A 14388-nucleotide genomic window follows, 5' to 3' on the forward strand; every position below is an offset into this window, starting at 1 on the left:
ATCAAGATATAATGCCTTTACAAAGCCTGAAGTACATTAGCGCATGAAGTGTCCTTTTCGTTTAATAACACTGGCTGCAAGTTCAGTGGTACAGATGTTTTTAGCAGCCTACCTAGTGTAACTCAAAGTTGACAGTCTATATACTGTCTTTACTGAAAAATATGTTTTGCAGGCTGCAAATCCTCCTAGTGGTAGAAAGATAATTTTATGCAGAATGGTGCAGAAAGACAGGGAAACTGATTACTTTTGATACAGAGTGAAAGGGGGAAAGGGGCAATCTTGTAAGCCTAGATGTACCCAAATGTGTCAGTCTATATATTGTCCACACTGAAAAATATTTTTTGCTGGCTGCAAATCCTCCAAGTGGAGGAAGGATAATTTTATGCAGAATCATGCAGAAAGGAAGGGAAACTAATTACTTTAAATACTTAGTGCAAGGGGCAATCTTGCAAGCCCTGAGCAGCTATGATCCAGTGTTTGGGTGGAGAGAGCTGTCACAAACCAGATTTTTAAAACAGTATTTTGCCAAGGGGGCAGAAAATATACAAGTGTAAATTTCCACCAGCAAAAGATTTTCTTACGCAAAAGCTGTCTTAATCAAATTCACATATTTTCTAATTGTTAAACTGAATTTGCATGTCTTCTTATTGTCATAAGAGGAATGTTCCATGTAAATTGGAATCATCAGTAGATTTAACTGATCAGTATTACAAGATGGATAGGTCTGTTCAAATATATATATGGTGTTAAACAGTTATCTTCCAACATGCTTTCACAGGAAGGAGATATTAAGACAAGACAGGCAAGTTTCCAGGGTCCTTTGAAAGTTAACTACATACAACAAAAAACAAAAAAAAATAGTGGTAAGGCTGAGAAAAATGTAAACCAAGAATCCAAATTGCTCAGCCTGGCAACAACAGAGCCAACAAAGGAAAACACCCTGCAAAGTTTAGTCAATAAATTCCACAATTTAATGAAAATAGAGTAAGTGCTTCCATTTCCTCACAATGGAAACTTCATCAGAATAACATACATAAAAAAGGAAAGCCTTTAAAATCTCACAAAAAACTCACATTGTTATAGAATTAAAATGAATTAACCAATCAAAATGTGAACAGTGCTTTGGAAACTGTATATAGGCACTGTTTTTAAAGGGATACAAAACTATAAAAACTTCAAAAATAGTACTTTGCACAAAAACATATATGCAAAAAAACATATGCTATAAAAAAAGAACAGAAAACAATATGTACAACATTTGTATGAAAAAAAAATGTATTTGTAAAAAATGTATGCCCTTAGTTCTTCAAGGCCCTTAATTTCAATGCAGGAACAAGGGAGTATTGGTCGTTTAAACCAGGGTGAGTGCAGGCATCCAAATGTAATTGCCAGATAAGTTCCCAGTACTCCAGTCTAGTTTTCCAGCCCCCCCTCTTTCATGGGGTTTTACCAGTTCCAAAACCCAAAATTTGAAATTGGCTTTGCTACAGTTACAGGAATGCCTAAATAAACCGTTGGTTTCTTTTCTCGTATTAATTTCATATAAGTGCTCATAGAGCCTCTGTTTTAAGCAAAGCTCTGTCTTTCCCACGTAGTATGAAAAACAATATAAAATATAGGCCAAGTATATTACCCCTTTAGAATAACAATTATAATAACCTATTGTTGGTAATTTAAATTTCAACCTGGGTAAGTACAGCTCTGTAGTGTTTGCAAGAAAAAGACATTGTGGGCACATCCCACACTTAAATGTCCCTTTCCTAGACCTATCACTAAAAGATAACCACTCATTTTCAAAAATGTTCTTCAGGTTTGGATCTCTTTTAAAACTAAATTTCAGAGGTCTAATAAATACCTTTAAACTGTTTAGCATAGTGGCAAAAAGGTTCCAATATTTAGTAATAATCTCCTGAACCATATTTGTATCCTGATTGTAATTTAAAACAAAATACAGGCCTGTATTACTCGCTTCACCACAATCCAAATGTTCTGTCTGTTACTAGTGGGGATAATATTATTCAATTCATTTTCCGCAGAACTCACTAACAGAATAAACCTTTTACTCCATCCCTGTAAAACCTCATCTTTCAATGGGTGAGTGAGTACTTTAGGATACCCTGTAGCTGTAAACAAACTTATAGTACAATTTAACTAATTTACTGTTGTTATTTAGAGAATGAACTGTATTGATAAAATAGTTATTGAATTGGTTGGCAGTAAATTTTGAATCTTTATTTGTTGAGGCTGCCAGTGCAGCTGATTTGCCAGAATGCAGATGAGTCTTTATGGATAATCAAAATTGTTTGGGATTACATTCAGTGGTTTCTTGTAGGTTAGTAAACTAGGATTTTTTTGTCTGCTTTTAGTTGGTATTTTCCATGGCTGAGATGCCTGCAATTTTTGACATTATTACTGGTTTCATTGCTTGACCATTTTTCTATGCCTTATCTGTTGATAACAGAAGCTGCTTTGTGTCTCTTCATAGGCAATGTGCTGGGTTTAATTTTATGTGTTTTGTTCAGAGAGCTGCTAGGTTGTTGAGAATATTTAGTACAAAAGTACTGATGAGACTGCATCATATAAAGAGTGGACGTTTTAGGTTATTCTATTTGTATAGCTATAGGATAGTAGTATTGGAGTCTTTGTTAAAAGTAGTTTGGTGAGGACCAGATCTAGAATGTTTGTTCCTCTTGTTGGGGTATGGACAATTTGTTCCAGGGCATTTGAATTAACAAAGTCAAGGAACTTTTGTGCTAGCAAGTTAGGGCTACCGTAGGTTTCCCAAGTTGATAGCAATCTCTCATTTGACAACCACATGGCCAAAGTGGTTAGAAAAACATTTTATATAGCCCACCTAATCATGAAGGGATTCACATCTAGATCAGGGGAGGTCATTGTGCCTCTTTACTTATCCATCATCAGGCCCATAATTGAGTACAATGCCCCTTTTGGGATGTACCTTACCAGACACCTGCAGCAACTGGAAAGAGCCCAAAAGTACCTCACCAAGAGGATCAAAGGGCTCAAACAGATGCCATATGCTGCCCGGTTAAAGAAACTCCAGCTCTACTAAGTGGCATACCGCCTGTGAAGAGGCGATCTGTGCCTGACGTATAAAGCCATGTCCAACCCGGAATTAATGGACATGCTGCACCTCAGAAAATCCAAATCCCATCGAGCTAAGCACTCGAGAGACTTGAACCTCAGCACTGAAATAAATAGGACATGCTGGAGGGACAAATTCATAACCCAGAGGCTCCCTTCACTCTGGAATAAAATCCCAGTCTAGGTTAGGCAGAGTCCCTCATTGACTCTCTTCAAGAGGAATCTTGATGAGTGGATGGGAGATCGTAGGTTTACCCCGGGTATCACTTCTGTGTCACTGTTAGACAGAGGCACAGTATACTAACCTCGAAAAAGGGCATAGCAAAATAAATTTAAAATGGGTGGCGAAAGCCAAACACATTCTGGCTAGGCTTATAAATGCCCTAGGGCAGATAGCCTAGTATGAACCTATGAACCTATGAACCTATGAATAACTGAAATCCCCCATAACCAGTCTGTTCAGTAAAATTTGGATTGTCTCCAGTTTGGTCAACTAGGCTTCATGGGTGTCATGACTCATGGAGGGGGATCTATAACTGGCAATGACTTGAATAGGGGTCTTACCCACTGTAACCTGGACTTGGAGTACGTCAATGGAGTTGTCCAGTATAACTAGATGGGAGGTGAATTGATTTCTAATATTGATTGAAACACTGCCTCCTTTGGTTTTCACACATTCATTTTGCAGTCTAAAGGTGTGGAAGGCATTGTAGTTTTGTAAGGCTGGGGTACTCTCTGAGACCTTGAACCAAGTTTCTGTGACTGCACAGACATCTACATCTTCAAGTGTTAGAAGTGCTTCCAGGGAGTGCAGTTTTTGGTTTAAGCTCCAAGCATTTAGCAGCATGACCCTTACTTTGTTCTGATTGGTTAATTTCATATCTGTAATTTTGTTTTCAACATCTTGACATAAAAAGGCAGTATGGAAGAGGCAATGGCCTTTGCCAGCAGCTGAAAGCCTAGAGGTGCCAGGTGCAAACTGTCTCTGGCAAAGCAGCAAGCTTTGTTTACCATGGCTTCCCAGGCTGCCACCAAAAACTAAGCCAGTTATTGAAATTAATCACTTCTATCCATATCCATAAATACATTTTTCTAGTTTCTCAAATTTTCTATTATCTTTTCTTTAGTCTTTTACTGCATACCCTTAGCTGCCATAACAGAAACCTTTTTAATCAATACCCCTAAATACTTCATTTATCATGTCCACATAATATGGGTATTGCTGAACCAATTTGTGTGTGTGTACATAACTTACTGCTATAGCCTTTGATTTATCTTCATTAATTTTATATCCTGAAAAGACCTGAAACTGCCTCAAAGTGTTCCACAATACTGAGATGTCCTTTTCTGGATTTATCAGGTACAAAATAATATCATCTGCAAATAAAGCCAACTTTTCTTGATTACCCTACAAAATATATCCTTGTATTTCTGAGACCCTTATATTCTTTGCCAATGGCTCTAAATATAACGCAAATAAAAGGAAACAGGACACTCCTGCCTGGTTCCTTTCTTCAAACACAGCTTATCTGAGAAGAACCCACCCACTTTAAATCTTTCATCTGATCCTTCATATTATTTATTTTATTTTACATTTGTTAACCGGGTAGAGTCCGGCTGGGCAAGTAGCCCGTTTTCAGCGGACACCCGGGAAGATAAGCTCCATAACAATAGTACAAAAAGATTACAAACATTTTTAAAAGATTTACAAACAATATACAAAAAGTCTGACAGCTGTCAACAATCACAATTTACGAAAAGGTGAATGTAAAACAGAAAACATTATATTTCTTAAGCCTTATTACAGACAGTAATATAAAACTCTTTAGATATATAACTACAAAACATTGTGGTATTTTCATATGGTAGAAGTAAGACAAGAAGATAGCAGAATAGAAAACTTTTGATCAAAGGCATGAGAAACTAGCCAGGAGTATTATAGGAGCATAGCGATTGTTGAGTAAGGTATTCCTTTAGTTTTTTGAAGCTATGACGATCTGTATTTCATAGGTTCATAGGTAGGTACTAGGCTATTGGCTCTATGGCCTATATAAGCCTAGCCAAAAAGGTACCCTGGCTTTCACCACCCAAGAAAATTATTTTCCTGTGCTCCTGTCAAGCAGAGCCACACAAGTGATCCCTGGGATGAATTTCCTATCTCCCATCCAATCATCAAGATTTTTCTTGAAGAGTGCTAATGAGGATCTTTGTTTGATATAGATAGGTAGTTTGTTCCAGAGTATGGGAAGTCTCTAGGACAGGAATCTATCCCTCCAGCATGTTCTGTTTATTGTGGTGACAAGGTTTAGGTCCCTAAAGCGTGTAGCTCGGAGGGATTGGGATTTCTTTAAGTGGAACATGTTCAACAGCTCTGGGTTTGACATAGCTTTGTATGTTAGGCAGAGATCACCTCTGAGTAGGCGATATGTGATAGAGTAAAGCCGGAGTTTTTTGAGATGGTCTGGATAGGGCATCTGTTTGAGGCCAGTAATCATCTTTGTGAGGTATTTCTGCAGCCTTTCCAGTTGTTGTAGATGTCTTGTGAGGTACATACCAAAAGGGGCGTTGTACTCTATAATGGATCTAATGAGTGATGAGCAGAGTGGAACAATTACCTCTTTTTTCCTGGATGAGAAACCTTTTGTGATGAGGTATGCAACATAGAAGTATTTCCTAACTACTGTGGCAATGTGATTATCAAAGGAGAGACTACTGTCCACCTGTGTCCCAAGGTCTCTTATCACACTTTTGGTGTTAAGTAGACTACCACCTATGTGGTAGCTCATGGGTACAGAGTTTTTACCAAAGGGGATGATAATACACTTTTTGGCATTGAGTTTGAGGCCATGGCTTTGACACCAGGCATCTGTCTCAGTGAGGCTCTTTTGTATGATGTCCACATCATTAGGAGTTTTGATTATGGCTCTTAGTTTGCAGTCATCTGCGAACTTCGTTAGCCAAAGACCTTCTGTGTTAGCCTGTACTTCAGAAAAGTAGATACCAAACAGGAGAGGACCCAGGACTGAACCCTGTGGTATTCCACTTGTCACTGGTCTAAAGTCAGATTTGGGGTTCTGTCAGTGAGCCAGTTGAGAACCCATCTTGTGACATAGGGATTATACCTAGTTTAGTGAGTTTATCTATAATTCTAGAGTGGGGGATGGTGTCAAAAGCCTTGGCGAGATCTAGATAGGCTGTGTGAACCACCTTACCCTTGTCTGAGGCTTTGGTGACTGCTTCAAAGAAGTCTATCAGGTTTAGGAGACATGATCTGCCTTTTCCAAACCCAAACTGGGTGGGGTCCAGAGTTTGGAGATTACCAATGTCTTTGTTTATAAGTTCCATGATGATATGTTCCATGGCCTTGCAGACCAGGCTCGTTAGGCTAATGGGGCAGTAGTTCCCGGGGTCCTTGGTGGCTCCCCCTTTGACACATATTCTGAGGTAATAGGTTCCACTGTTTGGCTACTTGGAAGGAGAAGCGAGAGTCACCGAAGTAATGATGGGACTTTGTAACCTTGAGTATAAGTCTATCAGATGATCTAAGGGTTCTATATATCCTTCTAATTAACCATATTATTGTATCAAGCAATGCAAATGCTTCCAATACCTGACACATAAATCCCAGCTTACCCTACCAAATGATTTCTATGCATCAAGCCCCCCCCCCCCAACAACAAAGGTATTTTCTTACATTCAGATTCCCTCTGGATCATTGTTGTTGTATTAATGTTGTGAAATGTTGTCAAATGTTTGTCCCCCCTAACAAAACTATACTGCTCTACATCTATCAATTTCCACAACACCTTTGCTACTCTTTCAACTGGTATAGACATAAACATTTTATAATCATGGTTTAAAAATGAAATGGGTCTAAATAAAGCTGGGTATGAATGATCTTTGCCATCTTTAGGTAACATAGCCACCACAGCATTTTTCCAAGATGTTGGTGGATCCCTTCATTTTAAAATGCTGTTAAATAAAATCTCCCAGCCCTTTGTCACTTTCTTCCCTCCTAATTTCCTAACAGCCATAGGAATACCGTCTGTTCCTTAAGAATTTCATGAAGAGTCATTATACATAACTTTTTTCATCTCATCACCTTCTGTCTTAACCATTAGTTGTTGAGCCTCATCTACCTCTAATGTGGCATAATTAAGTCTTCCATAAATATTTCCATTTGTACCCTTTCTTGATTTCTACATTTCTCTGCTTTATACAAATTTTCATAAAATTTCCAGAATATCTGTAAAACCTCTACAAGATTTCTGGTTACTTTTCTTGTTATAGTTTCCCTAAATGTGGCAACAACCCTTTTAACATTCTGTTGCCTAAGTAGCAAGAATAAGCAGGCGGACCCAGGCAAGGCTCTTCTCTCCAGTATAAAATTCGGGTTTATTCACAGTACAAACTGCACTGCCTGGGTCTGCCTGCTTATTCTTGCTACTTGGATTTTGTGTATACTTGGACACAGGTACCTGGTTGTTGGAAGTATTTTTTGTTTGTTTTTATTCTGTTGATTAAGTCATTGTGCTAAACGTTTTTGCGCTCTGGAGTTATCAAAAAAATAGTTGTTTAACTGCAATCTTTCTAAACTCATACATACTATCCAGATACTCCCTTATTTTCTCTTTAGCATTCTGCATTTGCTTCTACTCTTGTTTTGTGAGATTCCCTTTATTTTGCAATGCTTTAACCTTTGTCAGCCCCTCTAAGTAATTTCTGTTACTTCTTAACCTTGTCTCTTTCACTTTTATTTCAACTCTGTTTTAAACTCCATTTTCATTGTATTCCCGTTAATAGCTATAACTTCTAAAGATATTTTTATTTTCCCCAATTACTCGGAAATAATTTCCACTACCCATTCCTTAAATTCCTCTGTTTTTGACAGGTAGGTGGGAAAGTGCCAGTGTCTTAGTTTTATTACATAACCCGACATTTTTAATTAGTTTTTATTGCTGCATGATCAGAAATAGTTATTGGATGTGTGACAAAGCTTTCAATTAAATGCGCATTTTCTTGAGCAATATAATTTCTATCTGGTCCAGCCCAGTTATTGTACCTTGGCGAATAATATGTAAATTATGTTTGAGTTCCTACTACTGAATTTTCATTTTCCATACCAAATATTTTCATAACTTTGTTCAGAAATCTACCCTCTTTTGTTATATTCTTCTAGGTCACCCTGATACATCTTCACTATTGCACATCAAATTCCACTCACCACCTATAAATAATATTCCCATCTGAAAGCTGATTATTTCTGCCAAACTTTTCTTAAGCTCCATAACAGCAGTTTCCGGTGGAATATAAATACATGCGATAGTAATCCTAGTCCTCACTTGCCAGTAGCCCCTTACTACCAGAACTCTACCATTTTTGTCCTTTTTATCTCAGCTATCAATGAATACAGTCTGTTCCTTCCAGTTTCTCTAGTATAGCAGAAAATCTCACGTTTTCTGGCATGCTCTGTCTTCAAATTCGGCAATTTTTTAAACAGTTAATCTTCAGAAATCTTATAATCAGATAGCTTTTTCTTCATGTAAGCCTCTGATTTTTGCATTTTTCTGAGTTAGTTCATCTGGGTGGCTAGTTAAAATTTCTGCTGTTTTTCCAGCCTTTTGCTATTTGAATTGATATATTCCTTCAACATTTCATTTATTTTAATCACCTCTGAGTACATTTGATGCATTTTTTTTTTCTAAATGACTGTAAGTAATCTCATTAACCAAAGCTGAAGTGCTTTTTGCTGAAGAACTGCAGAATCCTTCCCACACAGTGCTTTCTCTTACCCTTTTCTGGTTGGTTTTCTTTTGAGCTTTCCAAATTTCTTCTTTACTGGCACCCAGGCAGTGTATTTACTAACCAGTAACTGAATTTTATTTATTTATTTATTTTATATTTGTTGACTGGGCTAGTCCGACTGGATACATGTCCATTTTCAGAGGAGGCCCGGGGAGAAAAGCTCCGAGGTAGAACATACAGTAAAAATCACAAAATGATTACAAGTTACACACAGTTTACAGGCTATAGTTGAGCAAGCAGGTAATATAATCATACATTTTTAAAACAGTTTTGACAAATTGACTAGGCAATGTAACATGATTGAAGACTACAGAGAAGGATCTAGTCGGGTTTTGAACAAAGACATAGCCAGTGAGTTTTAAAGTATAGCTTGAGGCTTTTTTTGAACTAAGAGAGGTTTCAAGAGTAAGAACAGCAGGAAGAGAGTTCTAAGTTTTGTCAACAGAGTTAGCAAACAGAGAGTCCCCAGCAGAGCTGCTGATTTTGGATGTTTGAACCAGTACTTTATTAGAAGAGTGAAGTGACCTCAGGTTGCTATAAAGGTTGATGATATTTTTAAGTGCAGTCGTATTATCGGGGTGGTTGAGAACTTTATGGGCAATTATAAGCTGATTGTAATAAAGTAGGCGAGGCCATTCTAGTCACCCCAGAAGATTTAGGTTGTGACAGTGCTGGGTCCTATAGGCCGTGCCTGTTACACACCTAGCAATATAGTTATAACAGGTGGAGAGTTTGCTAAGAGCAGATTTGTTCAAAAACTTTTTTTCAATGCCATTCCTTTTTCTCAGTTTCTGTTTTCATACTGGGAGAGCTTAAGTTATGCTGTTGATCTGTCTGCAGCCATCTTGGAATTCCTTCTTCAAAATTTTCTTCCTCTGGTCTCATACTATATTTAATTTGAATGACCAGCATGTTTGTTTCAGTTTTCAAAGCTGTAGTTTGACCTCTTTTCCATTCGTTATATTTTTTTGTCTCTCGCCTTAATCACGTATCAAGGGTCACCAAGGCAAGGGGTGAGGGGAGGACAGTGTATACCACTTCCCTTGACCTGCTATATGATCCCACACTCAGGTATTATCAAAGAACTCAATGAACTAGGTGTTAATCCCTACACTGGATTGCTAACTGGGTCACAGATAGGACCCAAGAAATCAGGACTGTTAAGACCACCTCTACAGAGAGAGACCAGTCACCAATGGAGTACCTCAGGGATCTGTGCTGGGCCTGCTCCTGTTTGGCATCTACTTCTCAGAAGTCAAAGTTAATGTCAAGGGCCTCTAGATCACCAGGTTCACTGACTGTAAATTGGGAGCTATCATGGATTCTCCCCAAAACAATAACGTCCTGCAAGAGGACCTAACACAGATAAATGACTAATAACAGGAATACATAGTAGTAAACTTTCAGACATGTGAAGTGACACAAACTGTAAATAAAAATGCATTTCAGAATGGCATCATGCCAGTGCTATGAGTGCCAAGCTGTCCAGGGAGTGTGTGGCTCTGAAGAGCTATATGGATAACACACCTAAAGACCATCATTAATGATAACATATAAAAACTGGAAACCAATACCTGTATAATTCCTGCGCAGCTACATACAGTTATGCTGACATTCATTTACTATCAATAGCAAGACATACTGATAAATAATTTGGATATTTATCATATGTACCAAACTGTAAAAACCTAGTAGTATCTCACTAAATCCATACTTCTCTCCTGGTATGGTGTTGGTAGATAAATCTGTGGGGATTGTGAACAATGGCAAAAGTAATGTCAGGGCAGTGGCAAGGATGTCCAGAAAAACACTCCAAACAAGAATCATAACATAGAAGTGAAAATATAACAAAGTACTTGATGTGTGCTTATCCTGTTTCCCATACTGAGGCACTGCACCGTACCAGTAGACTCCAAGAATGGGAAATGTCCTGTTGGATCTATGTGAGCTGTGATGAGAGGATCCTTGTAAGTCATAGCTGCATGGTAGCTAGTACTCCTGATAGATGTGTTCTTATGGAGATGCCTAGTAGTGCAAGGTACATGGCTAGTAGTACTAGTCTTGATGCTGCAAACATCTCAGATAGTGGTCACTTTTGGTGGAGATAGTCACAATGAGGCTGGGGGCTTACATGCATTTACTCTGATCTGCCTCTCAAGTTCTTTGTGTTTAAGTAGATTTACCAAGTCTCATGTTTGAGTAGGCTCTCCAGAGTCTCCTCTCTCAGGGACAGTTGGAATACTATCATGCACATAAAACATTAAGTTCTTGAAGTTGAGACATAATTGTGGGTGACTTGCAGTTTCTTCATTGTTAAGATTGCTTTATTTATTTATTTGTCTTTGTTGACCAGGAAAGTTCTACTGGGCAGAGTCTATTTTCTGCTGAGTCCCAGCGGCAAAGCTCCACCACATTTATATTAACAAGTGAATTTCAAACAGTTCTCAGAAAACAGTTACATTTCTCATGAAACAACAAACATAATTACAATACAGGTATATTTTACATCAACAATTATAAGTCTATACAGTTGTTCCAGCTGTAAAATCTTGCAGAAGTAAATGGATTGATACTGCAGAAGGGAAACATTATTGTAAAGAAGTTTAGTGTTCTTTTATTACAGTATAGAAAAGTTTGCAAGCAGTGAAGTTAGCTATAAAATTATGCAGAAAGAGAAATTTTAGTATTGTACAGATCTGTAAAGAGTTCAAGAGATATAATGCAGTTAAAAATGATGCAGGAAGGAATGTAAGATAATAGTATTGTATAGGAGAATAGTGGTATTAGCATATGACTGAGAAATCATGGTATAGGATTGGTTCTGTTTAGGCTGCCTGTTCAAATCGGTGCATCTAGAAGATTTACAACTTAGTTACACAGGGGATGCATAAAAGGGGTAGAGTGATAGATGTGGGCAGTCAGAAAAAGAGCAGGTTAAGAAGTTGTTAGAAAAATATGTATTTGAGCATATATAAAGTGTTAATTAAAAAGCAAATAGTATATAATGCATTTTATTCTATTAGTAATATGGCAATAAGAATGATTTTACATGTAATTGCTTGAAGCTTTGGAACTGCAGTGTATTTGAACTCTGACCCTGGCAGTAGCCAGCTCAGCAAGCTTATGTTTTTCACTAATGATTATCTGCTGGGTCAGGAAATTAAATGTATAAAGCATTGAAAATCTTCTTCTCCTTCCTCTGGGACAATTGGCCTTGTAAATGTTATCAAGATAAAACGCAGCTGTTGGAAGAATGTTGCAAGAAGAACAAAGAAGTGTATTACAAGACTGAACCAACTATTGTATTCGAGCAGGCCTGAAACCTTGAAGGAGTAACATTTACAGAAAGACATTATAACTGACCAGGTGCTTTGCAAGGCTATATTATTCCCAAGGGAAAACTTTTTTAGAATATGTAACATCAGCAATCTTTATGAATAGGATGTTGTGAACCATAGTGATGTAGGTGCCCTGTGACTAACCACGTCAGAAAGGTGGGCACAAACTAGAAAATAGAAACTATAAGAATTGTGTACTTCTTGTATCATGTCAGACAAAATTCTGTACTTGTACGTTTTTTGTCTCCTGGTGTACACTAGTAAATTTTTGCATCTGAGCCTCCTGTGTTGTTATCTTTATTTTTATTTAACAGTTTGGTCCTTCTTGAATCGGAAACCCTCAGACAGCTACAGATCAGAGTGTACCGGTGGTCGAACACTGCGTAGGAGAAGCTACCGAAACGGTTCTTCTTGAAATACAAAAGACCTCCGACTGAATTGTCGTTTTGAGAGGCTGGCCACTTTCTGATCTGCGGCCGAAGAGCGGTCTCAAACTGGTCGACTCAGGAGGCTCAGGTAGGAAGATATTTGCCTTTTTTCTGTTTTAGATCAGGGACTAGGTTGCAGTAAATACTATTGTCAGAAGATTTGTTATACAGATCAGGGACAAAAGGAAATTACTGTATATTTTGTCAGAGATCAGGGAAACAGAATAAGGCAGGCAGTCATTCTAGATAAACTGTGTAAGGAACTGAAATACCACATGGTGAAAAGGGTTACGTAACATTTTCTTTTAGTATGGGAAATCAGTGCACTAAAACATCGCGAGATCCGGCCCTAACTGAAGACGCAAAATATATGCAATTACAACGGGCTGATAATGTTAGGTATTATACGAAATGGGTTAATAAATACGGATTCGATGGTAAATTAGATAAAATTTCATTAGTAAAGCTCTTAAAACAACTTAAATCTGAAGCAGTAGGTCAGGCAAAAAAACAACAACGATTAGGCATTCCTCAGGCACACAGGTGGATTGAGGAAGTAAACCAAAGGGAACAAAAAACTAAAAATGCTAAAACGTTATTTTTAGATAAAGAGGATAATAACATAGTAATAGCGACGGCTCCTCCTCCCCCGCCCCCTCCAATGCCTTTTTCAGGATATGAAGCAGGAGGACAAGCTGGTCCACCTCCACATTATCCTGATGTCACAAGAACACTAAAACCATTTGTTAGAGATCCTATTGAAACTAGGTCCCGGACACATAAAACACTTGGGGACACAGACTTGTATCAAATAGGGAAAAACACACTAGAGGAAAATGAGGAAGAAATCTGTCCACTAATCGAGGTACCAAATCCTCAGGCAGGACAGGAAGGGCAGGACCCAACTCTTCTAGTATACAGACCATGGACACCGGAAGATATTCGGAAAGCTACAGAGGGAATCCCCCATCCAAAAGTTAATTACACAAAGTTTTTACAAGATTTACAAGGTATGAGACTAAGTTACCACTTGAATGGGGAAGAAGTAGAAAAGGTAGTTAGACAAATTGTGGGTCCAGACTGGCACATGATTTGTGGCACCTGGAATCCTCGTAATGCAGAGCTTAAACCACTCCCACATAGTGATGCAGAACTAGACAACAGAGTAAAAGGTCTTACAGATCTAATTTCCGAAAAATGGAAACCTAGAGCAGATTGGACTTGCATTAACCAATGCATACAACAAGAGAATGAAACTGTAGATGGGTATTATGGTAGATTATTGGAATGTTTCAATAACCATAGTGGTATGGCTATTCCTGAAAATCAGACACATGATACCTCGTATGAACAGCAACTGAAACTGCATTTTTGAAAGGTTGCATTGCACCTATCAGTAGCTTTATTACGAAGCATATGATAGATCATCGAACAAGTAGGCTACAAGCCTTACTTGAATATGCTAGACATGCTGAAAGACACTTTAATAGTAAAAAGAAAAAGAAGACACAAGTCTTCACTGCTGAAGACGGAGCTGAGGTTTTTGTAGTACAGTCCGGTAAAAAGGGTAAGAAAAATGCCCAGGGAAATAGACAATCTGACAAACGGTCAGAAGATTTTGAAGAGAGAAAAAAGAAAGGTGAGTGCTTTAAGTGCGGAAAGAAAGGACATTTAGCAAGGGATTGCAGGCTAAATAAAAAGGTGACTATAGA

The sequence above is a fragment of the Protopterus annectens genome, chromosome 4.part1 (genome assembly GCF_019279795.1).
Source record: "Protopterus annectens isolate FY-2018-M chromosome 4.part1, PAN1.0, whole genome shotgun sequence".
Taxonomy (NCBI): domain Eukaryota; kingdom Metazoa; phylum Chordata; order Ceratodontiformes; family Protopteridae; genus Protopterus; species Protopterus annectens.